The sequence below is a fragment of the Myodes glareolus genome, chromosome 1, assembly GCF_982192425.1.
Source record: "Myodes glareolus chromosome 1, mMyoGla1.1, whole genome shotgun sequence".
NCBI classification, from domain to species: Eukaryota; Metazoa; Chordata; class Mammalia; order Rodentia; family Cricetidae; genus Myodes; species Myodes glareolus.
In genome coordinates, this window is record NC_142026.1 from 32,826,853 (window position 1) to 32,854,402 (window position 27,550).

At 46.9% G+C, this 27,550-nt stretch overlaps 1 pseudogene; it reads right to left on the bottom strand.

Annotated features, from left to right (window-relative positions):
• Positions 1-10,364: 10,364 nt before the first annotated feature.
• Positions 10,365-13,041, bottom strand: LOC125405331 (V-type proton ATPase subunit C 2 pseudogene; annotated as a pseudogene).
• Between the last annotated feature and the right edge of the window lie 14,509 nt (positions 13,042-27,550).

Here is a 27,550-nt window from a genome sequence, read left to right on the forward strand (position 1 = left end):
TCAGAGGCACACTGGGATGGGGGTAGTGGGATGGGGGTGGTTCTCTGGCCCGGACTCTTCGGAAAGCTCTCCAGTCAGACCATGAGTGTCTATAGAACTTTGTGCTTTTTTCAAAGCACTTAAAAGTACATCTCGACTCATTCTCTCTCTTGCAAATCTCGAGGACTTCCCCCACCTGAAGCCCTTTCAAATATAGTGCGCGAAGAGGAGGACAGCGCATGCGCACTTCGATGGCCGAGAAGAACACGGGTTCCAGCGTTTGTCGCTTGCTCTCCACCTTACTTCCTGGAGAAAGGTCTCTCACTGAACTTGAAGCTCGGCTGTCAGTCACAAAGCCCCAGCAATCCTGCCTCCCCCGCACTGTACCGGGCTGAGGTTACAGGGGCACACTTGGCCACCCTGAGCCTCTTAAGTGGGTCCTGGGTATTCGAACTCAGGTCCTCATGTTTGCTTGCTTAGAAAGTGCTCTCAGCCACTCCGCGGTCTCTCCGGACCCCATGATAGCTTGGGTTAGGTGAAATTATGCTCCTGTGTCACTGGTGAGTAAAGCCATATTCCAGGAGGACATGTGACATTATTATGATCCCCACTGAGTTAGTCGCAGAGCCCAGGTCAGAGGTCCAACTTTGGATAGATAGCCCTACGCTTCTCACCACTCAGCCATCGGGTGGTCCATGTGAAAAGTTAGAAATCACAAAACACCGGGAGACATCTGAAGAGCGTGTTTTACTAGGAGATCCCATCAATGCCATGTACAGAAAAGTGAAATCATTAACTCTTTCCATATGTTACTACCTTCCAGTAGAGGGGAGAAAAGGAGGCAGCACCCCAGAAAGAAAGTTCAGCCTGCAGCTCCATGGACTCCTGATGCTCTGAAAAGTGGGCCGCTATGCTACTGGGATCTGATGGGAACTCACTCATTGGGTGTGGCGTGGGTGGGTAGTGGGGATGAAGACTTGAACTGGGGCTTTCCTCACCCACCTCCTTTAAGTGAAACAGGAGCAGAGGGTCTAGGCGTAAAAGCCACAATACCTACATGGCACGGGGATCCAGCGTTCCCTGCATATACCCTAATCCTTTCTTCACCCTGCAGGCATATATCCTGCCCCCCCTAAACACCAAGGTGCTTGCTGCCTGGTTGGGATGCAAGGTCTGCACTAGGAAGAACTATCTGCCCAAGGCTGATGCAAAAGACAACTTTTAACAACAACATACGTCCCAAGCAGCTCATTCCACCGAGGTTAACTGAGCCCAGGACTTTGCACAAGATCATGGTGTGGGAGAATTATCTGTACTCTGTCAATCATATTTTAATAAAACGCTGATTGGCCAGGCAGGAAGTATAGGCGGGAAAGCCAGGCAGGAAGTAGGGGTGGAGCAAAGAGACTGGGAGTATTCTGGAAGCAGAAGCTCCCTCTGCCACTCCTGCGCAGACCACCGAAGAGGCAGCATGTAACTTGCCCAGCTGAGAAAGGTACAGAGCCATGTGGCTAATGTAGATGAGGATAATGGGGTAACATAAGTTATAAGAACTAATAAGAAACCTGACCTAATGGGCCAATCAGTTTATAATCTTATGGAGTCCTGTGTGTAATTTTCTCTGGGGCTTGTGGGCTGTGGGGTACTGGGCGGGACAGATACCCCAACAAGTCGGCCTTCATGTTACAAGATCACACACGGGGTTCTCTCTGTCAAGTCCAAATGCAACCATGCTTTTTCAAAATACCTACTCATTTAATCTCATTGAAATGGCAAGGGTGGGTGCTGAACGAGGTGTAACCAGGATTAAAGAAGCAAGTGCCTCTGATCAGCAAAGAGTTATGCTCTTTGTCCTGTAATGGTTGCCATGATGGACCCTCTTCCACACCTCCTGTGATTACAGAAGTTTCTGGAACCTGGTGACAGCCCATGGCAAATCCCCCTTGTTCTGGCTAGGAGATCCCAGTTCTATGTCTTTCTCACTCAACAATCAATAATTGCTACTTGGTCCCAGGTTGTTGCCTTTTCTGAGCCCGATAAAAAAAGAGTTAACATGTCCATCTCCTGCATTCCCTTGTGCTCTGGAGCGGGATGGGGGTTAGGTACACCTTGGAGCACTGTGATGGCTGTACAGAAGGTGGACAGGGGGCACCAGAGCCTTTACTCTGGCTGACCTTTCCATAGGCCAGCCTCATTTAGAAGATGCTGTGGGTCCTCCCAGAGCCTCATGTGGGAAGTCCTTCTGTATAAGTGTTGCTTTTAATGATTAATGAATAAAGAAGCTGCTTTCAGTCAATGGCTTAACAGGATATAGCCAGGCTGGAAAAGATATATAGAGAGAGTAGGCAGAGTCAGGGGAAGTCATGTAGCAGCCACCAGAGAAAGACACGCCAGGACCTTGCCGGTAAGCCACAGCCATGTGAAGATACACAGATTAATAGAAATGGGTTAATTTAAGAGATAAGAGTTAGCCAGAAATACACTTGCGCTGTTGGCCAAACAGTATTGCAATTAATATAGATTTCTGTGTGATTATTTTGGGAGTCTGGGAGGCCGGGAAACAAACAAGCAGCCTCCACCAACAGGGGTCCTCCATACGGAAGACAGTGGCTACTGGTTTGTTCCCATGCTTTCAGGAGCCAGTGCCTGTGGATTCTGGGAGCTGCACATTCTGAATACAGTGGGCCTTGTAGTCAGAGTGCTAGAAAGACCCGCAGCAACCAGAGCCCTGTCTAAACGCTCCTGATCTGCGTCATTTGCAGTTTGACAAGGGGCATGGCTCCCTCACTGAAGCTACCATACACAGTAGTGTTGGTGGAGAGTCATTTCCGCCCTCACTTCCCGTTTCATAGGGCTCTGTCTCTCCTTGGCTTCTCTGGTCTGAATGTCTGTCTGCGCCCAAGTGGTGGACTCACCACTCCCCAGGCTATGTTGTGTATGCCATGGGCTTATCAAGTCAGCCTTAAAACAGTACCAATGGCAAAACTGCCCTTGAGAGGCTGAGAACCTGTTGTTACTCAGTGCTTGAGTCTGGGTGCCTCCTGCGCAGTCAGGCAACCCCTCAATGCCTGTCTCTCGTTGGTTGACAACTAGTTTTGACTCAGTCCACGCAGCTGGGTACCTCGGCAGTCCCAATCTAATATCAGAAGCCAGGAAGTTTCCCAGAGAGCCACGGGTCCCTAAGTCACAAGGAAACCTTGACCATTGGTTCTGCTATCAGCAAAGGACTTAGTGGCAGCAACAACAGGGTGAATGAACACTGCTGCAGATGTAGGGGAAGCAATCACCAGGCAAGATGGGCTTCCCTCTACCATCCCCATGATCTGAACTGATTCCAGAAGGTGCCCCCTGACAATTAAGGTGGGCCTCCCTGCATTCAAAACAAAATCAAGACACTTCTTCATGTGAGACTCCCTAGTCAAGTGACTCTAGCTTGTGGAAAGGTGACATTATAACCCCCCGTAACAAAGACCTTTTGGAGGTTTAGACCATGAGCGTAGAGCCCTCATTGAAAGCACTGTCCTTGGGCTGGAAGCAGATCTTGCCAAACATCAAGGCTGTTGGTGCTTTGCTCTTGAGTGTCTGTCCCGAGAACTGTGGAGGTGGGGACTTCTGCCACTGTGAGTTGAGCCCATCCCCAATGAGAGTGTTAGCAAAGTCAACTGCCACCCATTGGCAAGATCACACAGCAAGCTAACATAGGAGTCTCCAGGATTACCCAACAACTCGGATCAATAATCTTCAAGGGAGCCAGACACGAACCCTACAGCCACGGTAACAGACCCCTGAAATCCACCACAGGAGCCGTGAGAAGACCCGAAGCTCAGAAAGATGTGAACCTCAGCCATCAGGTAGATGCCAACCTACTGACCCCAAGTAGAGGACCCAGCCAAGCCACACCCAAACTCCTGACCAGGATACCAATGCACGTACTGTGGGACAACATGTTGCGCAGCCCTCGATGACTAAGGCAGGGTTGACCTTGGCTCTCTTGGGATGGCCCACATCCAGGACCAGCTTATGTGGGCACAACCCTCTAGACCATTACCCTGGGCCAGACAACTTCTAATCATGACTCACACTCCAAACTCCCATAGGATTCCATACCCCATTCCCCACAGCCTGGATCCCCATGGGACCCACCCAGCCCACATACTAAACTCCCATGGTTACCCTCAAGAACAAGCCTGACTCCTGAGGCTCTCCTCAGTCCACACTCTGAACTCCCATGGGATCTCCTCAGGCCTGTTCTGATCCCTCCTCAGCCCACACAGTGGCCACCCACCCCTCTCTGTCTTCACACAAAATTCACTCAAGAATGCATGCACTTCCCAGGGATCTCCTCAGTCACACCCTGACTTCTTGTCCTTCCCTTGGTCTCCTTCACCCACCCTCATGAGGTGGGCACTCTCCCTCAGCAATCACTTGCGCAAGGGCACCCTGCTTCAAGGGCATTTGTACATAGATACACCATCTTGGAGAAGCAAAAATGCCTCCCTCTGGGCGTTAAGAGACAGTCTCAGGCTGTGGGAGTAGGACTTAGCACCCCAGGCCCTCCCCTGGCTTCTGGGAGATGGCAGAAGCCGTAATGGTTGGGTGAACATCCCAAATCCATATTCCAGCACCCAGCAGCCGCTGGAGGGTGCTGCCCTCCACCTCCTCAGACCTGGTTGGCAACTGTGCTGTATGTTCCTAAATATCAATCTTGTTTCCGATTTTCCGAAGTGTAGCAGAGGCTAGTGCTGGGGTTCCTGGGAAGTGCCACTGGAGGGCTGACTCAAGGCCTCTCCCCTGAGCTTCCCAATCGACTCCATGCATGAACCAAGTGACGCTCATCCACCGTGTCCAGTTCAGTCTACTTCCTGCCAGGAACCTGACAGAGGCAGGTGAGTGGCAGCCACTCCCAAGGCTCTTCTGGTCCTTTCAGTCTCTGCTGCCCCTCTCTGTTCATTCCTGTTTTAAGGCACGCTTGCAGGAGGAGTTATCGAATTAGAGATAGGCCAGGACTCTGCTCTGCTACACACGCAATGCTGTTCTAGCAGCATTGAATGTAGCAATCAGTTGGCCTCTCCCTTTAAGCCCCTGAAACACAGAAGGCGTAAAGGGAGCCTTGCTGGCGGCAGTCAACAGCCTCTGCTGGCTCTGTGCCTCAGCCAGCTCCTTCCCACCATCTCCTTTTATCGAAAGAACTCTGTCCTCTTCCTGCAGAGCCTCCCAGGGCTACCACCCGGAGGTTCAGGATGAATGCGACGGGTCAGAGCCTCAGGGTTCCACCTGGCACTCAGCTCCTCCCCAGCCCTCAGTGATGTGATTCCCAGAGCTGTCTGTCTGCTGCCCTCTGGAGGAAGCCAGCCTGAGAGCAAAGAGCAGGTGGGGGACAGAATGCATAGCCTTCCTGAGTCCAGACATCAGTGACAGACCTGCCCCAGAGTCTGGTCTTACTTTCATCTCAAGCCTGCCTTATATATCGGTCAAAAAAAAATAAATAAGCAGGGGGGTATTTATTGTCAAATTAGGTTCCTTACACAGCCAAATATGCCCACACGATGCACTCATAAAACTTTGTCAAAGATGACAAACTATAAAACGTGTCCTGGGCAAGCAGGCCATTGAGGCCAGTACAATATTCTCTTTATAGTTCCATACCACCTTCTACAAGTGTCCCATAAAACATTCTTCTACGCAAAATAGACATGTCACTGACATGAACACCCCAAAGGTAAACCGAATGCCAAGATGTCCCCGCCACAACATCAACCCGAGACCCAGGAAGACCTGGAGCCTGTGTTAGTATGTACATCAGAGTTTCATTTCTGTGACAAAGTACCTCAGAAAAGCAAAGGGGGAAGTACTTGGTGTCAGTTCCGGAAGTGATGGCCCATGGCCAGCTGGCTGCTTTGCGGCTCTACTAAGGCTGAAGGGCACTGTGGGGTGGAGCTGCCCACCTCGATGAGCTCGTGATGGCCAGAGAGCAGGGAACACGTGACAGAAAAGCACATGGAGGGCGCACATGCCTGTGCAGCATGCCCCAGGGACTCACCTCTTCCAACTAGTCATCAATGAGTTAATAATCCTCAAGTGAAGGTAAGAGTGCCCTCATGATCCAATCACTTCCAGATCACCTCCCCAAACCTCCCTCACTGGAACAAAGCCTTCCATACACGGGTTCATTGGAGAACAAGGCACATCCCACTCATAATATGCCGTTATAATCAACCTTTGACCTGAAGATTGTGGAAAAAACAAAACAAATATTTTTTTCAAAGAAAAATAATGTCTGGGGACTTCTAGGTTTTTCTCGAATCGGTAACTTGGGGAGGGGAATCTTTAACTCCGCCTCTGGGGAGATAGGAAGCCTGTGTGAACCAGAGAGTGCCACATCAGCCCTGAGCCGGCTCTAGGAAAATTTTGCAAGATCACCCAGTTAAAAATATAACAGTCTTCCTAGAAGTCTGGGAAGCCATAAACCAGGTCTAACGCTGATTAATTTTAAGGCTGTCACAAGCCTGGATGTGAGAGGAGCCAAGAAGCCTTCTGCAGTTGATTGGAATTCAAAGATTTTAGCGAAGATGTGTTTGGTTTTATAATTATAGGACTACATGAAAATTCCGATTTGACTCTTTGCTTTTTTTCAGTTTGAAATGTAAACTGCCATTTGTAAAAAGTAGGTGGATCCAGTCTCTCTTTAGTAATCTGTCTTAGTTAGGGTTTCTATTGCTGCGGCAAAACACCATGACCAAAAAGCAAGTTGGGAGGGAGGAAAGAATTTATTTGGCTTATGTGAAGGAAGTCAGGATAGGAACTCAAGTAGGGCTGCAGCTTGAAGGCAGGAGTTGATGCAGAGGTCATAGATGGGTGCTGCTTACTGGCTTGCTCCCCATGGCTTGCTCAGCCTGCTTTCTTATAGAACCCAGGGCCACCAGCACGGGGGTGGCACCATCAACCAGGGGCTGGGCCCTCCCCCATTGATCACTAACTGAGAAAATGCCTTATAGTTGGATCTCATGGAGGTATTTCCTCACCTGAGGCTCCTTCCTCTCTGATGACTCTGGCTTGTGTCAGGTTGACACAAAACCAGCCAGGACATAATCTTGGGTAGAGATTTTGTTCTTTGTGCTTAGAATTGTCCTTACTGCAATTTCATGGTCATCTCAGCTCCTGCTTCCAGTGAACAAACGTGTCCTTGGGGACTCTGCGTGGAGTCTGAGGACCAGGAGGTGGTACCCAGACAAATCTCCATGGAGATTCCCATCCAGGATCTATACTGATGTTACTTGACGGGAACTCCAGAAAGGCCAGCACCCCTGCTTGGGAATGCCTGAAGTGGGCATCTGCAGTTACATCTTGGAGAAATAAGGGTTGTGAATGCTGTGACCTTAGAGAGACTTGAGAACTAGAAATTATATTTGAGGAGACAAAGTACAGGTTCTCAGCAATAAGGAGTTTGGGTTATCTATATTTTCCAAAACTGAGCTGTGGCTGAATGGACACAGATTTGTTGGAGGTCTGTGCAGGAAAGATGCAAGTCCCTAGGTCTGCAACCCAATAAAGTCAAGAGCAGTAAAGCCAGAGACACTCCAGAGAGCCAGACTCAGGAACAGCAAGTACAGATGAACAAAGGTGGATCCTACACCGCCAAGGAAAGAGGAAGGAGAAAGGAAGTTGAATTGTTGCAGGAGCTGACTCCCCACTTGAACCTCCCCTGATGGAAACCACTCAAGATCAATAGGCACGTACACCTTCTGTGTTCATTCGCCAGGGCACCAGGATGAAGCGCCCAAAGCAGCAGAAACCTGTCTTCCCACTGTTCCAGAGGCTGAAAGTCAGGGGGGTGGCAGAGTCACGTGGTTTCCAGAGCATCCCAGGGAGCACTCTGCCTGCTGCCTCCAGCTGCTAGTGGCTCATGGCTCCAGGTGCCTCTCACCCATGACAGCCTCTCGTGGTGAAGTTTCTCTGTGTTTGCCTCCTGTGAGGCTCTCCAGGGTCCGTCTCTCTCTTCTTATCCTCATGGTGGACGGTGGACGTGCTTGGTTAGACCCAGCCCCCTCCCTGGTAGCCTTGTCATTGCTTTGTTGCACATACAGTGACTCAGCTTCTGAGTGAGGACAGACACACTGTGAATATTGGCAGGTAGACTTTAACACATCTATTCAGAGGAACACAATTCAAACTATTGTGTCCTGGTGGCATAAACACAGGCTTCCCTATAGAGGACTGGATCTCAAGAAAGATATACTGTGCTGGTATATAAGTTGGGAAAATAGGTGAAGTCCTTTTCTCACTCAACTGGGAACTTCATTGTTTCACAAATTATTCCGTAAACGCATGGATTCCAAATAGCTTTCCACTACCTCCTTCCTAATATGAATAACCAGCCATGCCCTCTAAGGAAATAACAGAGATGTAAGCAGCAGACGTAAAGAAGAAAAAACAGAGAAAGAAAAGGAAAGAAGAAAGAAGGAAAAACAAAGAAAGGTGAGAACAAAAAAAAGGAGAAATAGAAAAAGGAAGCATGAATGTGACTGTTTGGATGAAAACTGCACCCATAGGCTCATAGGAAGTGGCACTATTAGGAGGCGTGGCCTTGTTGGAGGAAGTGTGTCACTAGAGGGCAGGCTTTGAGGACTCAGATGCTCAAGACAGGTCCAGCATCTCTCTCTCTTCCTGCTGCCTACTGATCTGGATGTAGAACTCTCAGCTACCTCTCCAGCACCACGTTTGGCAGCATGCCACCATGCTCCCTGCCATGACAATAATGGACTAAACCTCTTAACCTGTCAGCAGCCCAAATTATAAAGTTTTCCTTTATAAGAGTTGCCATGATCATGGTGTCTCTTCACAGCAATAAAACCCTAACTAAGACAATGAGAAAGAATAAAGAAAGAGGAAGAAAGGAGGAAGAACAGAAAGAGGGGGGAGAGAAGGAGAGAGGGAAAAGAAAAAGGGAAGGGAAAGAGGAGATTAAGGGAAACAGGTCTAGCAGTACACACCTGGAATCCCAGCTCTCTAGAAACAGGAGGGTTGCTGCAAGTTCAAGGCCAGCCTGATCTACAAAATGAAGTCAGTCAGTACTACAAAGTAACACCCTACATTGCGTATCACTAAACAGCGATTTACTCAAAATAAATAAATATGGGGGGTTAATATTAATATAATATAATTAATATTATAATGCTAATGTTTACATTGATAGTGATATAATATATAGCATCATTCATATATCTGTTGTAATAGTGGATATTCACAGGAATCAAAGAAAAGATATTGGTCCAGAGAGATGGTTCAGCAGTTGAGAGTGCAGACTGCTCTTTCAGAGGCACGGAGTTCAGTTCCCCGCATCCTTGGCAGGCATCTCACAACTGCCTGTAATTCAAGCTCCTGGGGATCCAGAGCTTCCAGGCTCCAAAGGCATTGCTCACACCCATCCACAGAACCCTGCTCCCAGCTGCTGCCATAGGAGAGATTTGCTCCATGCCACAGTGCTCTGTGCACAGCTGCCCCCAAATAACGGAGCCACGGGAGCGGGAGCCGAAACCTCTGAAGCATAAGCTAAAATAAACCTTTCCTCGCTGTTAGGAAGCAGACCAGACTTCTGCTGAGGCTGTACCACCTGCAGCCTTAGGGCACTCTAGTAAGGGCACTGTGTGAACCTCTAGCTAACAAGCTTCTGGGTGCCCCAGACTTCTTGACTAGGAATTGGGATGATATCAAAGGGATGCTGGTGACCACATAACCTGCTCCAAACCCCTTTCCCTACCTTCCTACCTTCTGTTTGGAATTCAGAAAAACTGAAAGCTGGCTCCAACTGAGAATCTTTCCTGCTTCCTCTCAGAAAGGATTCTGACTCAGCTACATGAGCCTGAGCCTGTTTCATAGGCCCGCACCCATGCTTCATAGGCTCCCCCCAATCCATACTGTCTGACTCTGGAAAACTCTCCCCAGAAGCCCTGCCATGTTGTTGTCTGTCTTTCCGTCTGTCTGTCTACACATGGAATTAATAACTCTCCTAATAAACTTCTTACCCCACAATGGTCCATCTCAGTGTCCCTTGATCCTACATCTGAGACCTTTCACTTCCTATTTTAAAGTTAATCGTCTCAAGTATCTTGTCACAAGAGATGGTTCTGTAGGATTTGTACAAAAGGTCATGAATCAGAATATATACCTGATCCTCTCCCCAGTCACTCTGGAAGCAAGCAAACAAGGGAGCAGTGCCTCCAAATGCCTGGGAAGTATTTGAATCCTGTGTTCAAACAAACTATTAATCAAAAGTAAAGTTGAAAGAAAGACTCTGTTAGAGAAGTCCTCAAGAAATTATTGTCCATTACTTTTACCAGAATTCTACTAAAGGCTACGCTCCAGTGCACAGAGACAGAAACCAGGGAAGAGGGAAGAAGGGAGACCGGAAGGAAACAATGCATCCAGAGAGCTGCAGGAAAACAGTGCATCCAGACAGACTCAAGAATAGCCCGTGTAAGAGGCACAAGACCAGGTCATTGCACAAGGATCAAAAAACCAGGGTGGGGCTCTAAAGGAGGCACAGGAGCTGGGGAAATAAGAGAGAGGGTTTGGGAAATCAACATGGGTTCATATCTAGGCATCAAAACCCATAGTGGGGTCATAGTTAGTTCTCAGAGGCACACAAGCTGAAGAGTTACTTAACCAAAACTTATGACACACTTGTGAGGGAGGAGAAGGTGGCTAACGTGAGACAGAGATGATCTGGTGTCCAGAGAAGGACATCTGAAGGCCTGGAGAAACGGACGGATGGGGGCCAAAACCAAAGCATTTGCCAGGACAGATGGCAGGATTTGATAAAGGATGAGATGGAGGATTTGGTAGATTTGGGTTTGTTAGAAAGAAAGAGGGTAGAAGTCATATCCTTTCTTAAAGGAGCAAAAACCAAAGCCACAATGAAAACCCAATATCTTACCTCCCCTTTGATACTGTTTTTAAGTTCAACAAGAAGATTAGAGGGTAGGAAATTGGAACTGGGTTTCCTAGCAACAGCATCGAGTGTGTTGGTCCCAAAGTACCACTTTTCAATTTGAAGAAAGAGACTTTTGGCTTAAAGTTTAAAACTTTCAGGCTTTTCCCTTTTCATCATCCTTTACAAAGGCAAGCGGAAGGAAGAGAGAGAGAGCCCAACACATTCTCGAAACCCACAGCCCCCTTCAGAGCAGCCTCGGGGGGTGACTGTGGGTCATGGTCCTGGTATGCTTTACTGTTGATCTAGGCCTCTGTCTCCCAGGAGCCACGCTCTCAGATGCCAAAGAAATGAGGGCCTTCGCATATTCCTAATCAATTCTTATTCGGCAGCTACTATTCTTAAAAGATAAAACATGAACTTGTTTACTTTGGCTTTAACTTTGAAGTCTTCAGTCACTTAGCGGAAGGGCGTCACTGCGAAGAGGCCACCCTCATTGTCCTCAGCAATCAGTTTGGTTGACCAAGGGACCACCATGTCCAACAGGGATTCATATGTCTTCTGCCACTGTGCATAGTTTGACTTGGGAATGATAACCAGCAAGATTATGAGATATTCCAAATCAAGTACAAAGTCCTTTGCTGACGATATCGCTCGGTGTTCAAGTGAAGAGATTGCCCGTGGATTTCTCTGAGTTCTCCAGGTTGGCCTTCAGAACACTGTATGTGGCTGTGCAGGACTTCAGGTCTGTCTCAATTTATACCAGTTGCTTGGCCAGTGTGTCTACCACGCTCACCAGTAACTGGCTGCTTGGCAGGATATTTGGTCATATCCCACTCGAAGTGCGTCACAAAGGATGTCAAGTCAACTCCATTAGACAGGAAGTTCTTGTGGACCTTGCCCTTGGAGTCTTCCACAATCTTCACCATGCTTTGTAACCTTCTCTTTATGAGGCTTTCAGCAAAGGTATCAAATTTCCCCAACTCATCAGAGAGACCAACAAGGGAATCCAAGGTCCTCACCCTGAAGTCAGGGATGGTGAACATGGTGTTGTGGGACAAGTTGAACTTTGAGGTTACACTGTTTATGTTCTCCAGAGCTTGTAAGATTTTCTTATCGCCAGGGGCCAAAACTTGTTTCTAAGTCAGGAGTGGCAGGAGATTGTCTGGGCTGTAGACAACATGCGGGGACACAGTGCAGGAGGCTCAGCCAGAGCGCATGGCCAATTCCAGGGAGACAGCAGCTTCAATCAATAAATAAAATTTGGAATAGTGAGACCTTGTGTAAAAAAAAAAAAAAATACCAGACCAGTATTGAACTGAGAAACTACTTCATCATATCTTCAATTCCTGTGACCGAAAAGGCTGTTGAACTCTAGTTCCAAGACAACATGCAAGTCTGAAATAACAAAGCCACCAGAAACAAAAGTTCTCACAAATGCCCACATTGCTAGAGACATTCGCTCTTTGTTAATTCTAAACAAACCATCACCTCATATTCCTAATAAGATTTTCTGTCTCGATTATCCAAAAGCTAATGCTGAGAACTACTTTCCCAAAAAGTGCCATATCCCATCATTGAAACTCGCGGGTTTTGTTTGAAATTGTAGGACAGCCATCAATAGACCGGAAGAGCAAGGCGGTGATGGAACCAGTAACGCGTGTTTCTCATCCTTGACTCTTTCCACAAACTGCATTAAACATAACCATTGACTAACCCAGGCACCCAGGGCTTACAGCTCCACGACAAAGTCCATTTGAAATTCCTCCATGGTTCCTGCTCTCCAGCTGATAAGGAAGGGATGGAAACCCTTGCGGTAGGAGCGTTCATTGCCTGTTCCACTCTCTCTCTCCCCAGGAGAAGACATAACCCTACTCATCACTGATGGCCCTAACTCACCTTGGTGCTACATGATGTGTTGGAGTTCATGACAAGTTCAGCCACATACAGAGTGGTTTCAAGATTGCATAGCAGATGTCACCGCTCTCCTTGTCTCCCTTCTGCACAAAAGTGGCACACAACGGCTGCTTCTGCTGCTCAGCAATGCAGAGACTCAAGCTGATGAGAGCAACCCACAAGTGCTTCCCTGTGACACGAGGAAGCAGCTGATGCTCGGTGTGGAAAGCCTGCAGCATTGCGGACTGTTGCATGCACAGTGGAGCTGACAGGCAAGTTGGTTGAGAAAAGGGACTGCAGAGTCTGTGCATTGCTGGAGTGTAGAGGATCATTCCCTAGAATGCAGAGCTCTCCTCTGACCATGCCCTGTCTTGTCCTAAAATGTATCCAGCTCCATGTTCCTCAGGTTCAAATCCTACCCTTGTCTTTTAACCCCAGAGTATAAACTGGGCACTTTGAAACTTCTAACAACAATACCTATTTACTAAATAAAGTGACCTCTGCCTTCTACGAATTGATAATTTCCCAATGAGTCTGAACCACACAGTATGATTTACAGGACACTGACAGCCCAGTTCAAATGATTTTTAAATTTAATATGTCAAATTTAAAATAGTATGTCGGGTAGACTGGGGATCTAGGTAAGTAGTGGAACACTTGTCGAACATGTGTGCGAAAATTTCTGAGTTCAATCCCTACTGCTATATTGTGTGTGTTCATGTGTGTGCATGTGTGTGCATGTGTGTGCTTGTGCATGTGTGTGTCCACAACCCCCTTCCTTGGCCAGGTCACATCACATTGGCTATATTTCCTTGAAGTGGACATCTGAGATGACTTCAGGAGTCCTGAATGCCTCAGGTCTCGGAATCCTTCTGTTAAAACCATCTCTTCTCAGATAGAAATATGGCAGCTTCAAGATCATGAGGACTTGGTGAGGGAACAGCTCCAACTCATGGTTCATCTTTGCACTCCAGTCGTCACATGTGAGCTTCCAGGTACAGGTGAGGCTTTGCCAATCAACCTTCCACCAACTCCACGGTCAGACTGACTGCTCTAGAGGCCTCTCCTGATGCTGAGAGGTCTGTCACTCATAAGGACAGCCGCCCTCCCCAGCAGGGCCAGGGCGGTTTTATTTACCCATCTAATCTTCAGTCCTCTCTCATCCACTCAGTCAGTCCCTGAGGGGTCAGTATGGCAGGCCGTGTCCTGTAAATCATTCTGTTACACTCAGCTGCGTCGTCAATGGCAGGTCACCATGCCTGCTGAACTTCAGGATGCTCCTAGCTTGGAATTTGGTTCTAGTGTCATCCAGTGCCCAATAATACAGGTCCTTTTTCTGCCACCAGGAGCCTTCTTGACTCATCATTGTATTCTCAGATTCTGAGTCACTGTGGCAAGCTGTGAGCTCCAGCAGGTGCTCAGAAAGATGATCTGACTAGCTCTGTGCCCTCTGTGAACCTTGTCACTCCAACGAGTGGCAATAACCACCACCGCAGTGTGGTCAACAAGGCAGCTGTATACCCAATAGATATACATGATCAATGGAACAGATGTGTATGATCAACCAGGCAGATGTTCATGGTCAACCAAGTGAATATGCATGGTCAACCTAGCAGGTGTGCATACTCAGCCTAGCAGATTGCATAGTCAACTAAGCAAATATGCATGGTCAGCCCAGCAGGTGTGCATAGTCAGCCTAGCAGATGTGCCTGGTCAACCTAGCAGATGTACATGGTCAGTCTAACAAATGTGCAAATGGATGTCCATAGCCAACCAAGAGAATGTACCTGACCAATCTAGCAGATGTGCGTTGTCCTACAAGAGGAGGTACACGGTCAACCAGTGTACATGGTCTAGCAGACGTGTGTGCTCAACTAAGCAGGTGTATATGTGCTCAACCAAGTAGATGTCCATGTCAACCAAGAGGATGTGCATGGGCAGCCAAGCAGATGTGCATGGTCAACCAAGTGGATATTCATGGTTAACCAAGTGGCTGCAGTTGTGTGTGGTCAACCAAGCAGATGGTCAATCTAGCAGATGTGCATGGTCAATACAGTGGACGTTATCGAGTAGCGAAGAAGGCCAGTTCAGAACCTCAGCCTGCTGTTTAGTCTAATGAATGCCACAGCCTTGTGTCACACCAATGAGAGAATATAGAGCATAGGGCCTTCATATCACAGATCTGGAAATGTGATAAGAAGAATGAGGGCTGGACCACTGTAGAAATCCTCTGGAAGTTCCAAGGCTTTCCAATCTCTTTGTCTGTGGCTTTCCTTGTGGGGTATCACAGGCTCAGCATTAACTATTTTAGTTTCATCTCTGCTGCTGTGATAAAACGCTACAAAACAAAGCAACTTAGGGGAGGAGATGTTTTATTTAGCTTATAATTCCAGGATATAGTCCGTCATTGAAAGAAATTGAGGTAGGAACTTAAAAATTTGCTTGCGATCCCACACAGTGGGAACCATGAAAGATGCTACTTACTGGCTAGCAGGGAGGTCTATGCTTTCTGATATAATTCAGGACCACTTGCCTAGGGAATGGCACCACCCATGGGGGCTTGGGCCTCTTACTTTAATTAACAATAAAGACAATCCTCCATAGACATGTCCACAGGCCAATCTGATCTTGTCAATCCCTCAACTGACACTTTCTTATTGGGAAACTACAGGTTATGCCAAGTAAACATTTAAAATCGACTCACGCAAACATAAACTTTCTGAGAAGAACATTGAGTTTTCCTCAGCTCTGGTTCTTTGCAGCCTCCAAGTATGGCAATTTTTACTGCCTAGCTCTTTGTTAGAAGAATACAATAGTGAGATGTTTTGCTTTTGTGAAGCAAATCAACCTCTGCTGGTCCCTTTCATCATCCTCATCATCTGAGTGACTCTGGGTCACATCCCTTATCCAGTCCTTAGCTCATACAACCAAGATCACAACCAAGGTGATTCTGCCTTGGTTTTCAGGAAGTTGTTTGGAATACGAAATCTCCAAAAACAATAAGCAACTGTGAATCCCAAGCTTGCTGTACGAAGATTAAAGACAGAATAAGCTCAGGGTTGAAAGCAAATTTTTCTTCTCTCACTAGCCCCTAAAGAGTCTGTTCCCAGCTTGATGGGAAGGCTTCCCAGGGACTACTAAACAGCTCTGTTAAACTGGACAATACTGATGTCTTTAATCGGCCCACGTCTCAGGAAAGGACACCCAGCCAAAGCAAGCGTGTCCCCACAGCACCCCTGGAGTCTGTCTCCTTGGGCCTCTCCTTCCACTTTGCTCCTGTTCCACATTCCCTTGCCTCCACAACAACTGGATTTCTGAATTTCTGTTGTCAATCTGAGTTTGTCTCATGGGTGTAAGAAGATCCAACTATCAGAAGCTTAATGTAGAAATTGACAAGCTGACTTAAAATTCATAAGGATATGAGGTATACCCTGAGCATCTTGAAAAAGTAGAACAGAGTCTGAAGGGGACTCTCTCTTCCTGATTTCAAATGTTACTACAAAGAAAACAGCATCAAGACAATATAGATTTTATATTGTCTAGATAAAGACTAAGAGAATCCTGTAGAGTCTAAAAATGACCCTTATGTTTCTGCTCAGTTTGTAGATGCCCCTTGCACTCATGTTCAACAAAGTTGTTCAACAAAACAGCTCCAAGGTGAAAAAAAACAACCTTTTTTTCAGCCATTAATGTTGGGATAACTGGATAGCCGTGTCAAAAAAATTAACCAATCAACAACACTAGATTCCTAATTCACATCAAATACAAAAATTAATTTATAATGAGTCAAAGACCTACATGCAAAAGCTAAAACTATAAGATTCTGAGGACAAAGAAACCTACAGGTCTAAGTTTTCCTAGCCTTGGGTTGGTCAATGGAATCTTCATACACACTGAAGACAAAAGCAAAAGTATAAATCGGATTTCATCATGTTTCAAAGCTAGTATTCTTCAAAAGATATTGTCAAGAAAATGAAGACACCATAGAAAGAGATGGCGTAAGTAAAATGCATATAGATGAGATATAGAATTTGGAGCAAAAATATATTAAGAACTATTACAATTCAATAACAAAAAGACAACCCAATGTAAGAAGTGTGAAAGGTACCTGTACTGCTGGTTTTGTGTGTCAACCTGACACAAGCTAGTATTACCAACTAGGAAAGATCCTCAGCTGAGGAAATGCCTCCATGAGATTCAGCTGTAAGGCATTTTCTCAATTAGTGATCAATATGGAAGGGCCACGCCCACAGTAGGTGGTGCCATCCCTGGGCTAGTGGTCCTGAGTTCTATAAGAAAGCAGGCTGATCAAACCATGGGAAATAAGACAGCAAGTAGCTTCCCTCCATAACCTCTGCAATCAGATCCTGTCTTGTTTGAGTTCCTGTCCTGACTTCCTTCAGTGATGAACAGCAATGTTGAAGTATAAGCCAAATAAACCCTTTCTTCCCCAACTTGCTTTTTGGTCATGGTGTTTCATTGCAGCAATAGAAACCGTAACTAAGACAGTGCCTGAATAGGCATTGTCCCAAAGGAGATAAGCAAATGAGTGAGGGATACAGGAGAGTATGCAGTGGGCAGGCATCAGGGTAGCATAGCGACTCCCACTGAGGTACCACTGCACATGCGTTATGTTGACTAAGATGCTAAGCAGAGGTGAGAATATGGAGAAAATGGAACTCATAAGCCTGTGGTGGGAACAGAAGAAAGTGCAGACACTTCAAAAAAACTAGCTCAGCAACTTTTCAAACTAAGCTAGTTTACTGCATTTCAGCATTTCTGTTTCTACAAATCCAAAAGATATGAATATATATGGTTTTGTGTTGGGGGAGGCTGTTTGTTCATTCCCAGCTGCCCAGATTTGAAATAACCACACAGAAACTATATTACTAAAATCACTGCTTGGCCAACCACTTAAGCATATTGCTAACTAACTCTTATATCTTAAATTAACCCATTTCTATTATTTTGTATTTTACCACAAGGCTGGTGGCTCCTGTCTTTCTCCTCTGGCAGCTACATGTCTTCTCTTGACTCTGCCTTCTTTCTCCCAGCATTCAGTTTAGTTTTCCCACCTAGCTCTACTCTACCCTATCACAGGCCAAAGCAGTTTCTTTATTCATTAACCAATAAAAGCAACACATATACAGAAGGTCTTCCCACATCAGTTTTGTGTGTATATTCAGAGGCATGTATACAAATACTCATGGTAGCAGTATTAATAGCATCCAAATGACATAAATGCCCATCATGCAATGAGTGAAGAGCCAGTAAGATGGCTCAGCAAGTAAAGGTGCTTGTGGTCAATGCCAGCAACTTGGGTTCAATCTCGGGAGCTCACATGGTGGAAGGAGAAAGCCAACTCCCCCAGGTTGTTCTCTGACCTCCACACGTGTGCCACAAAAAGTGCGTTCACACACTAGTCTAATTTCTGTGATAAAACACTGACCAAAAGCAACTTAGGGGAGACAAAATTTATCTGGCTTACCCTTCTGGGTCACAGTCCATCATTAAGGGAAGTCAGGGCAGGAACTTGAAGCAGTAGAACTGTAGAGGAACACTGTTTGCAGGCTCACTCACAGGCTCGTGCCTAGCTACCTTTCTTATACGGTCTAAGATTATCTTCCTAGGGGATGGTGCTGCCCACAGTGAGCTGGCCATTCCACTTCAACTAATAATCAAAACAATCCCCTACAGACAACCTGATAAAAATAATTACTGGATTGAGACTCCTTTTTCAGGTGATTCTAGGCTGTGGCAAGTTGGCATTTAACACTCTCTAGGACACACACATACACAAACATGTACAATATAAATATAAAAATTTTCCGGTGATTGGAGCATAAACAAAATACAACAGTTATATAATATGATTTTCAATCATGTATAAAAAGATAGTGCTACAACCTGGGTGGGCTTCAAAAACATGTTGAGCAAGCCAGTAATCTGTGTTCCTCTATGGCCTGCACTTCAGTTCCTGTCTCCAGGTTCCTGCCTTGAGTTCCCTCTCGGGCTTGATGTGGAAGTGTAAGTAAAACAAACTCTTTCTTCCATGCCCCACCCCAAAATACCTCCTGCTAAGTGAAAGAAGCTTGGCACAAAAAAGTCACACAGTATAGGGTACCCCATTCTCAGGTACACATTACCTGAGAAGGTAAATCTATAGGGACAAACTAGTACATGGTCACATAGTGCTAGGATGTGGTGAAGGAGAATACAATGAAACAAGAGCAGACAAGGTAGAAATGAGAGGACATAAATTACACGTATCAACTAAGCAATAGAGAAGCAGGGGACAGGGGAAAGGCTGGCACCTGAGCACCCAGGATGGGGTTGGGCGTGACACTGGTCTCTCAGTGATAAACCATGAGATCCTGACCTGGCCACTCCCTCCTGAGCTCAATTCATGGTAAAATGGGAATAACATCCATCTTTCTGGGTGTTACCATGGAGACAAGAGAGGAATAAGTAGAAATGTTTCACAGACCAGACAGTGTTCTGGTAGACATAACTCACATGGAGCTTTGGAATGACAGGGACACCCAGGTTGTTTTTAGCCTAGAAACACGTTCCACAGTTACCTCTTTGACACCTTGGATAAGGTAAGTATCACTTGCCAGGGCAATGTCAGGTCTGTGTGGGGCTCCCAGGGGAAGCCACTCTACGTGCTGTGACGAGATCTTGCTATCCTAAGCAAGACATGATACCCACCACATCTTTGTCAACCCCAGCTAATCAACAGGACTGGAGAGATGAGGCCTCACAAAGGGGAACGGTGAAAGATGAAAACCATTCTAGAGAGGGGAAAAGCAGGAATGAGGACTCCCTACAGAAGCTGTCCCAGGACAGGGGACCATCAGCAGCTGTGTGGGTGGATGACCTAGCGATGAGTAACTGAGGAGAGCCAGGATCAAATCCCACCCTCTCAGTGTGGCCACAGACAGGGAGTGGCCGCAACCCCGAGTGGGGGTCGATGAGGCATGCCCGACAAACATTCATAGGAACTGGCACAAGAGTATCCTGTTCCAGCTGCCACCTCAGCCCTCCCTCAGGCAAAGTAAATGAGATACTCACTAAAGCCGTTAGTGAGGGCGGACACTGATTCATGGCTTCTGAGCACCGGTGAAGGGCTTTTTCCATTGGCTGCAGTCACGGATGGCCAGGAAGCTGTAAACAGCGGCCGTCACCATGGGTGAGCCTCCCCACCTCAGAGTCTCCTCAACTCACCTCTCCGGCCATGGGCATGGTCACTGGGCACCCAAAAATTACCCCATCACTTCTCACCTAGACAGCTTGTACCTCCAGTTAGTACTTAGAAGGTGCCCAAGGCACAAGTCAAATCTGCAGCAGAGATACTGGGAGAGGTAGGGGTGGGTTGAAGTCTCCTAGAAGGACTGAAAGGGATCAGGTAAGGAGGGGCGTCTTCCCCAGTGGGACTGCCAGGCCATTAGCCTGCTTGTACCATTGCTTCATTCAATCAAGCCACCCACCCCTGAGAGCCCACACCTGCTAGACCCTGTTGGGAAGGAAAAATACAAATCACAATGAAACACACAGGTTCTCACTGTTGGGGGGGGGGCTTTCCGAGTCTCAGGACATCCTTTGTTACCTTCACTGTCCCGAGAAACGAATCCCTCCAGGTATCCTGTAGAGAGATGCCTGATAGCTGTGCCTGTCATGGCTACCAGCCAAGGTTCTGTAGCCCTGAGGAATCCCGGTTGAGGGGGACTATAGTGGCAAACCTTAGAGCGGTTGGGGCTGGGATGTGTCCCAGTTCTTCACTGTGATTAAGGCCACATCACTGTCTCCCACCACATTCATGTCCTTCTTTTGAGCAAAGAAAGCCCATCTCTCAGGAGCTTCAACTGGGCAAAGCCCATGTGAAGCCTCTGAGAGCCTCTCTCAGAGGTTGGTCCTTGAGCGTTGGAGCCACCTCCCCAGAAAGGAGCCCAGCACCCAAGGCTGGCAGAGGAGGAGAGCAGAGCCTCTTAGCGTGTGCTCTAGAGCCAGGAGCTGCACCCGACATGAACCCCTTTCACACTCCCTACTGTCTCCTGTGACCCTCCCTCCTGCCCAGTGTTTCCCACTGGGTCAGCCATTTTTAAGAGAGCCTACTGCTAGCTCTGCTTCCAGGCAGCCAGACCTAAAGTAAAGTGAGCCAGATCTGAATCAAATCCCAACTTCATAGGCTGTCTAGACAGGTACTCCACTCTCCCACCTACCAGGTTTTCGTATTCTGTAACAGAAGCATGATAGTCATACTGGTCTGGAAGGGTATCCGGCAAACAGGCTGAGTGTGTTAAGACAGTGAGGGTATTGACCCCTCAAAAGTTCCAGAAGATGCCACCCATTCCTGAAGACAGCAATGGGCAGCTCTGAACTACCTATCAGACTAGACCTCACAAAACAAGAGTCTGTATCTTCTAGAATCTTCCAAATGGCCCTACCTCCACCCTTTAGGACCTACAGGATGCCATCTTTGCCAGCTAAGATGGAACAGGACAAACAATCACTTTCCTCCATGATCACAGGATTCATATTCAGGTTCCCTGGGGGTAGCTGAGCCCGTTGTTATACTGTGGGGTGGTACTGGCCACTCTCGGGAGAGCAAGACTTCAGACCTCCTGCCCATGGCTTCCCAGAAGGAGTGACATGTGACTCTGATTCTGGAAGCCCCCTAGAGTATGGTGATTTCTGAGATGTCCCTTATAGGTAGGGTACACGCCTCCTACTTCCCACATTCCAAACCCTATCCCTACGTCGAACAGAAGCAAAGGGCTCTATTAGCAAACACTATGGAAGCACCTCCTGCCCAAGCTTGCAGCACCATCCAGGCCAGGCTGCAGAACACACCCGATTAAGACCATTTTCTACAGACTGACACTCCAGACAAGAATCATGTCTAACTTTCAAAGACAATTATCCCTCCTAATTCTAAGTGCCTTTCTCCCTGTCCCCAGGTATTTTCCAGCTAATCTCTGTTGACTTTCTCTAATGACTGTCTGTAGAGATAGGGTCTTTACAAATAGTAAGGAATCACTAACCACTTTAGAAAAGGAAGGTTATGAATTACGCATTTGATGTGGGCTTCCCCTCTGTATGCTACGGATATGTCTTGTTACCAATGGTTATTAAAGAAGCTGTTTCAGCCAATGGCTTAGTAGAATAAAGCCAGGGGGAAATCCAAACAGAGGTATAGAGAGAAAGTAGGTGGAGTCAGAGACACCATGCAGCTGCCAAAGGAGATGGACACGCCAGAACTTTACCCGTAGGCCACAGCCTCGTAGTGATACACAGATTAATAGAAATGGGTTAATTTAAGATGTAAGAGCTATCTAGAAATATGCATGAATCTTTGACCACACAGTGTTGTAATTAATATAGTTTCTATGTGTGATTATTCTGTTCTGGGCGACCAGGAAATGAGCAAGCAATCTCTGTCTACAAAATGCATTAATTGGTTTAATTTTAATTAAATACAGCATATAGATTCTATGAACAGGAATTCCTGGAAGGAAGCTGTGTCTGCAAAGCCTGGGTGACTAATTAGAACTTTTAGTACCTAGACAGATTGGAATGTTGCAGGTCCAGAACCTAGTTGCAATTTACCCTGGACTGCTTTGTCCTCTCGTTTATCTCTGTGTCAAACCTAAGACCCTGCTAAACTTCAAGACCTTTGGAATGTATTAACTTAACAAAACCCTGTCCTCCACTAACCAAAGGGCTAAGGGTGTCCACAGCTGAAGGCCCAAGCTGGGATATCTCTCAACTATGCTGCAACCAACCACTTAATGTTTCCACCAAAGTACTTGAAAAGTCCCTTGGTTTATGATTTTCTTTGTTAGGTTGCCATAAAAACTGCCTGAAACTTCTTCCATTTTGGAGCATGGTATTTGGGGTGACCTAAATATGTGTCCCCAGGCCATGTTCACTCAAATTTGGCTTTAGACTAAACCCTTATTCTCGACAAGGTGAGAGTTGTGTGTTTGTCTCAACAGCATTCAGAAACCAATTCTGAGAAGTCTATACTGAGACTGGGGGCAGGGGCTGAGGTAGGTGTCTTGTAGCTTTCTAGAACTATGGAAGACTTAGGGCATATATACAAGGCTCTATAGTTCATAGGTGGCCATGTCCTTCCTCCCTTCCCCATAGTGTCCACGTCTGACATACCCAGGGGCCAAGAGGGTCAGCTTTTATTCTTCTCATCCCTAAGGGAGTCTATATGACACCCACCCTTCCAGCCATATGCACTTCCCAGCTATGCATGGGTGGGCATATGTATTCTTATGTATGTCTTCTATAGATAGACAACTCTGAGGTTCCTCATTTATGGTCACACTCCTTTTCAGAAGCCCCTCTCATCCTTAACTAAGGTGAAGTTGGGAACATCAAGGTTCCAAATGGAACTTCCCAGTACCCTAACAGGGGTACTAGCCCAGGCATTCGAAACTTCAATATTGTCCAAAAATCCAGAGTTCTCCCTTTAGTGTAAAATATGACTTTCAGATGTCTCAGGATGTGTTCTTTGAAACAAACACATCTTGCAGGTCTCTAGCTGTGACCTTCCCCCGAGAAAGGAGACAGCTGGAGTCTGGAAAGTGGAAGACATGCCTGTGTCTGTCCCTGTTCTCCAGCAAGGAAGAGAGGGGCCGGGGAGGACTCTTGGGTCCCTCCAAGCTCCAGGTTTCTGATCCCTCTGCTTCTCCTCCCTTCCCCCAAAATATCCTGGCTTCATTTTTCACCCCCTCCTGGTGTCACTTTATTAGAATATTAACTAAATTATAAATGCGTCTGTTCAAAAGGGAGTCTGGTAGTGAAACTTGAGCTAACTACCAGATTTCCGACTGTTTTCCATTGACCCATATATTAAAATAGCAAAAGCCTTTGGTCTCTGGAGGGTTCTGGACAAGTCAGGATCTAGTAGAAATGACGCTCCCGTTGTGGAATTTCGCTAGGCAACGGGCTCCAAACAGAATATGCTAACACTTCTGAGGACAAACGCAGCCCTGGCCCCTTCTCCCTCTGCCGCTTTTCCCCCGTATCCAGTTCCTTTGCTGTTTTATTTTTAACATTACCTCTAAGTGTCCTGAGAGTTTTTACTCCTGTAATTTAAGTGGCACCCACCCTTTCCAACGGCGCTTTCTGAGTCACCAACTTGCCTAAACCATCATGCTGGTCCCTTCTTTGGAATATGGCTGTCCCATCTCGAAACGTTCACCTGAGAGGAGCAATGAATGCCTACTTTATTACCAGGGTCTGGGCGTTCCAGGGATGGTTTAGGGGTCAGTTTTAGCAGGAGCTCAGGAAGGATAACTGGTCAACCTCAGAAAAAATCCCAGTCCAAGTGGGGAAAAGCCAATGTCAAGATCCAATGGAGTGTCTGTGAGTTGGGCGTGTGATTCGGGCACTAGGAGAGACCATAAACTTCAGTGGTAAACGTGGGTCTATCAGAAGGAGCTTCTGTGCCACTCTGCCCACTCTGCACCACAGAGAACACAAATAGAGATGTCCCCCAACTCGTAAGAGAGTCAGATCCCTTAACACGCCTTCACTCAAGAATAGCAACTGTGGAAAATGTATTTAGTGCCCAAACCTACTGAACATGCTCCCTTAGCCACACAGCCCACAGCAGACGTCACTTATACCCCTTAGGGTCCCAGATTAACTGATCTGCACCCATGGCCATTGCTCAGAAACACCAGAAGATCAGAACACACAACATTAGCCCATGGCAAGGTCGACGGCAGAGTCTGAGGTTCAGCTTCTACTAAATGTGTTTTTATCTGTGAGTCATCACACAGGGGAAAAAACATAGATGAAGGAATCACAAAAGGGAGACAGCCTCTCCCTTTGAGTAGCAGGTTCCCTCATCTGCGGAGCCATCTCTCCAGCCTTTACCCTTTAAATGAATACAAATTATGAGATGCCCCCTCTGCTGTGCAGTTTCTTATTCCTCCTTTCGTGTCCTAAAGTCTACAGACATGGCAGGCACTGCAGAGCACGCATCATGCACACACCTAGGTGGGAAAGAACAATGTTTCAGGAGTACCGGGAGTGTGGTGAGCCACATGGTAGTCCCCAAAAGATATGTCCAGACTCTAACCCCCCTGAACCTCAGAATAGGACCTTATTTGATAATAAAATAAAAGAGAAGAATCTCTGTAGATACAATGAAGGATTTTGAAACAAGATTGTCTTTGGTTACCTGGCTCCTAAAGCCAATAAATAAGTCCTCCCAAGAAATCAAAGTGTGTTGCAGCTGCAGAGATGCCCCAGCAGTTAAGGGCACTCGCTGACCTTGAAGAGGACTGGGGTTCAGTTCCCAGCATGCTTTTGGAGGCTCACAATCATCTGCAACTCCAACTCCAGGGGATCTGATTCCCTCTTCTGGCCTCCACGGGTACTACACTCCTGTGGGGCACATAAATGCAGACACATACTCATAAGACATAAAACTGAAACAAGCTTTTGAAAAGAAATAAAAGGATAGGGGCACAGACACAGCTAAAGGGAAAGGCTGGGTGCAAACAGAGGCATAAACTGGAGGAGTGCAGCTGCCAGCAAGGACCACCTGGAGCCTGCGGAAGGAACATGGCCCTTCTAGTCCCTGATCTCAGAGTTCTGGCCTCCTAGGCACTGGAAAACACATTTCTGTAGGCTTCAGTCACACTACTTGGACTGAATTATACTACAAGACACTCAGAGGGATCCACCCTTGGAAGGGGTCTCAACTGAGGGTAGAAAGGACTAGATGAGACCCCCCGACTTTGGTGTAAAGTAGACCGCCGTGGTCCAGAGAAGCACATTGTATTTGCCACTGTATTGATTATATTTCTTGTTGCTGCAATAAGACACCTGACCAAAGCAGCTTAAGAGTGCATTTGGCCAGCATACCCCGGTCATGCAGTCCGTCACTATCAGGGCAGGGAAGGCATGCTGGTAGGAGCAGGAGGCACCTACGGTCAGGGAGCAGAAGAGGGGAATATCAGTGCCCAGCTTATTCCCTCGTTTTTATTCAGTTCAATCCCCAGAGCATAGACTAAGTACCCTTCACATTTAGGGTGTGTCTTTCCTACTACCGACACTCCCACGTATGTACATGCTCAGAGGTTTGCTTCCAAGGTGATGGTGAACCCCATGAAGCGGCTAGAATGAGAACTACAGGTCTTTTTACTTTGTGAGAAGCCAGGAACCTGACTGTCACTCCTGACTCCCTAGGTGAGTTGGGTTATTGATCATTTCCGACACACAGGCTGCCAGACCTACATGCTGTCACCGATCACACAGTGGAACATGAGCTGACTGAAGCCCCTGGCTCCTCTGAGCTCACACCAGCTTCTCCGTCTTCTCTGAGGAGCCTCGGTCCCAACATCACAGGACATGGCATGTTTGAGGTGTGAAAAGAAAAGCCCTGTTGGGTTTGGACTTTGGGGTCACACTGAATTCAGTCCAATAAGCCTCTTCCAAGTAGGAACAGGGTTCCAGGGCAACAAATGTCCTGTTACAGTTTATTTTTATGTTTTAAACTCAAAGGAAAATATAAAGGGCAGCTTCAGTTTTAAGAACCTGCAGGAATAAAGAAAATTCTTCCATTTCCATTACCTCCAAAAAAACCTACCCTTTATCAAAGACACCAGGAAAATAAAAAGACTAAACATCACGTTTAGCAAAACCTGGACATAATTATAGCCAAAAGTCACAACTTGGAAGCAGGAGGTGAGGGAGGCACAGAAAAGGTAGAGGAAATACAATTCTAAGGGAAGGATGTATGTGAGTGGCTGTCTGGCTCACGGAAGCCACGGATGCCATGGAGAAAGGCGTCCTCCACCCAGGCAACAAAATCAGGGTTCCCGGAACGAGGGAGTGGCATAAGAGTCCACAAAGAGCCTCAGTCGGGCTCCACACCCTGCTACCCGGAGATGAGTAGTTTATTCCCTGGGCACAGGCAAAGGTACAGAGGCACAGCGGAGAGCACTTCAGAAGAACTGAAAACCAGACAGGAAGGAAGCCATGGACCCTGGACACAGAACGCCAGTCCTGTCCTCCAGTCCAGGATACCAGCAAACAATACCTCAGCCACAGAGGCAGGTAGATGGCCATTTTCTAGAAAAAAAATCAGCTAGTGCCAAGTGAAACAGCCTCAGAAACCACCTGCTACTGGTCCCTAGTGAGCACACCAGCTGGCCTCCAGGTCACTGCAGGACAGTCCAAGGCATCCCTGTTTTGGGACCAGTCCCCACCGATTCCAAGGCCTGAAGCTTTTGTTGTTGATGATGATGGTGCTTTATTTTATTTATTGGGTGTGTGTGTGTGTGTGTGTGTGTGTGTGTGTGTGTGTGTGCACGAGCTCGCCTGTGTGATGTAACAGCACCTATGTGGAGGTCAGAGGACAGCTTTGTGAAGTTGATTCTCTCTTTCTCTGTTTCTGTGGGTACCAAGGACCGAACCCGGGCCCCCAGGCTTGCACAGCAAGCCTCTTCGCCTGCTGAGCATCTGATCAGCCCACAGACCCTAATTTTAAACAATTCCTAACATTAAAGCCAAAGGCCTAATCAATCAATAAATGGTGAAAAGAGAAAAAATTTGAATTAAAGCCAACAGTAAAGGTAAACATAGCTGAGAAACTCTCCAAGAAAGCAGAGCAAAAGTAAAAAGAATATATCTAGTGGAAAGACAAATGGAGAGCCATTAAAACCTCAAGACAGGGAAGGGGAAATTCTGGAAGAACTAACAGAAAACTTCCTGGAA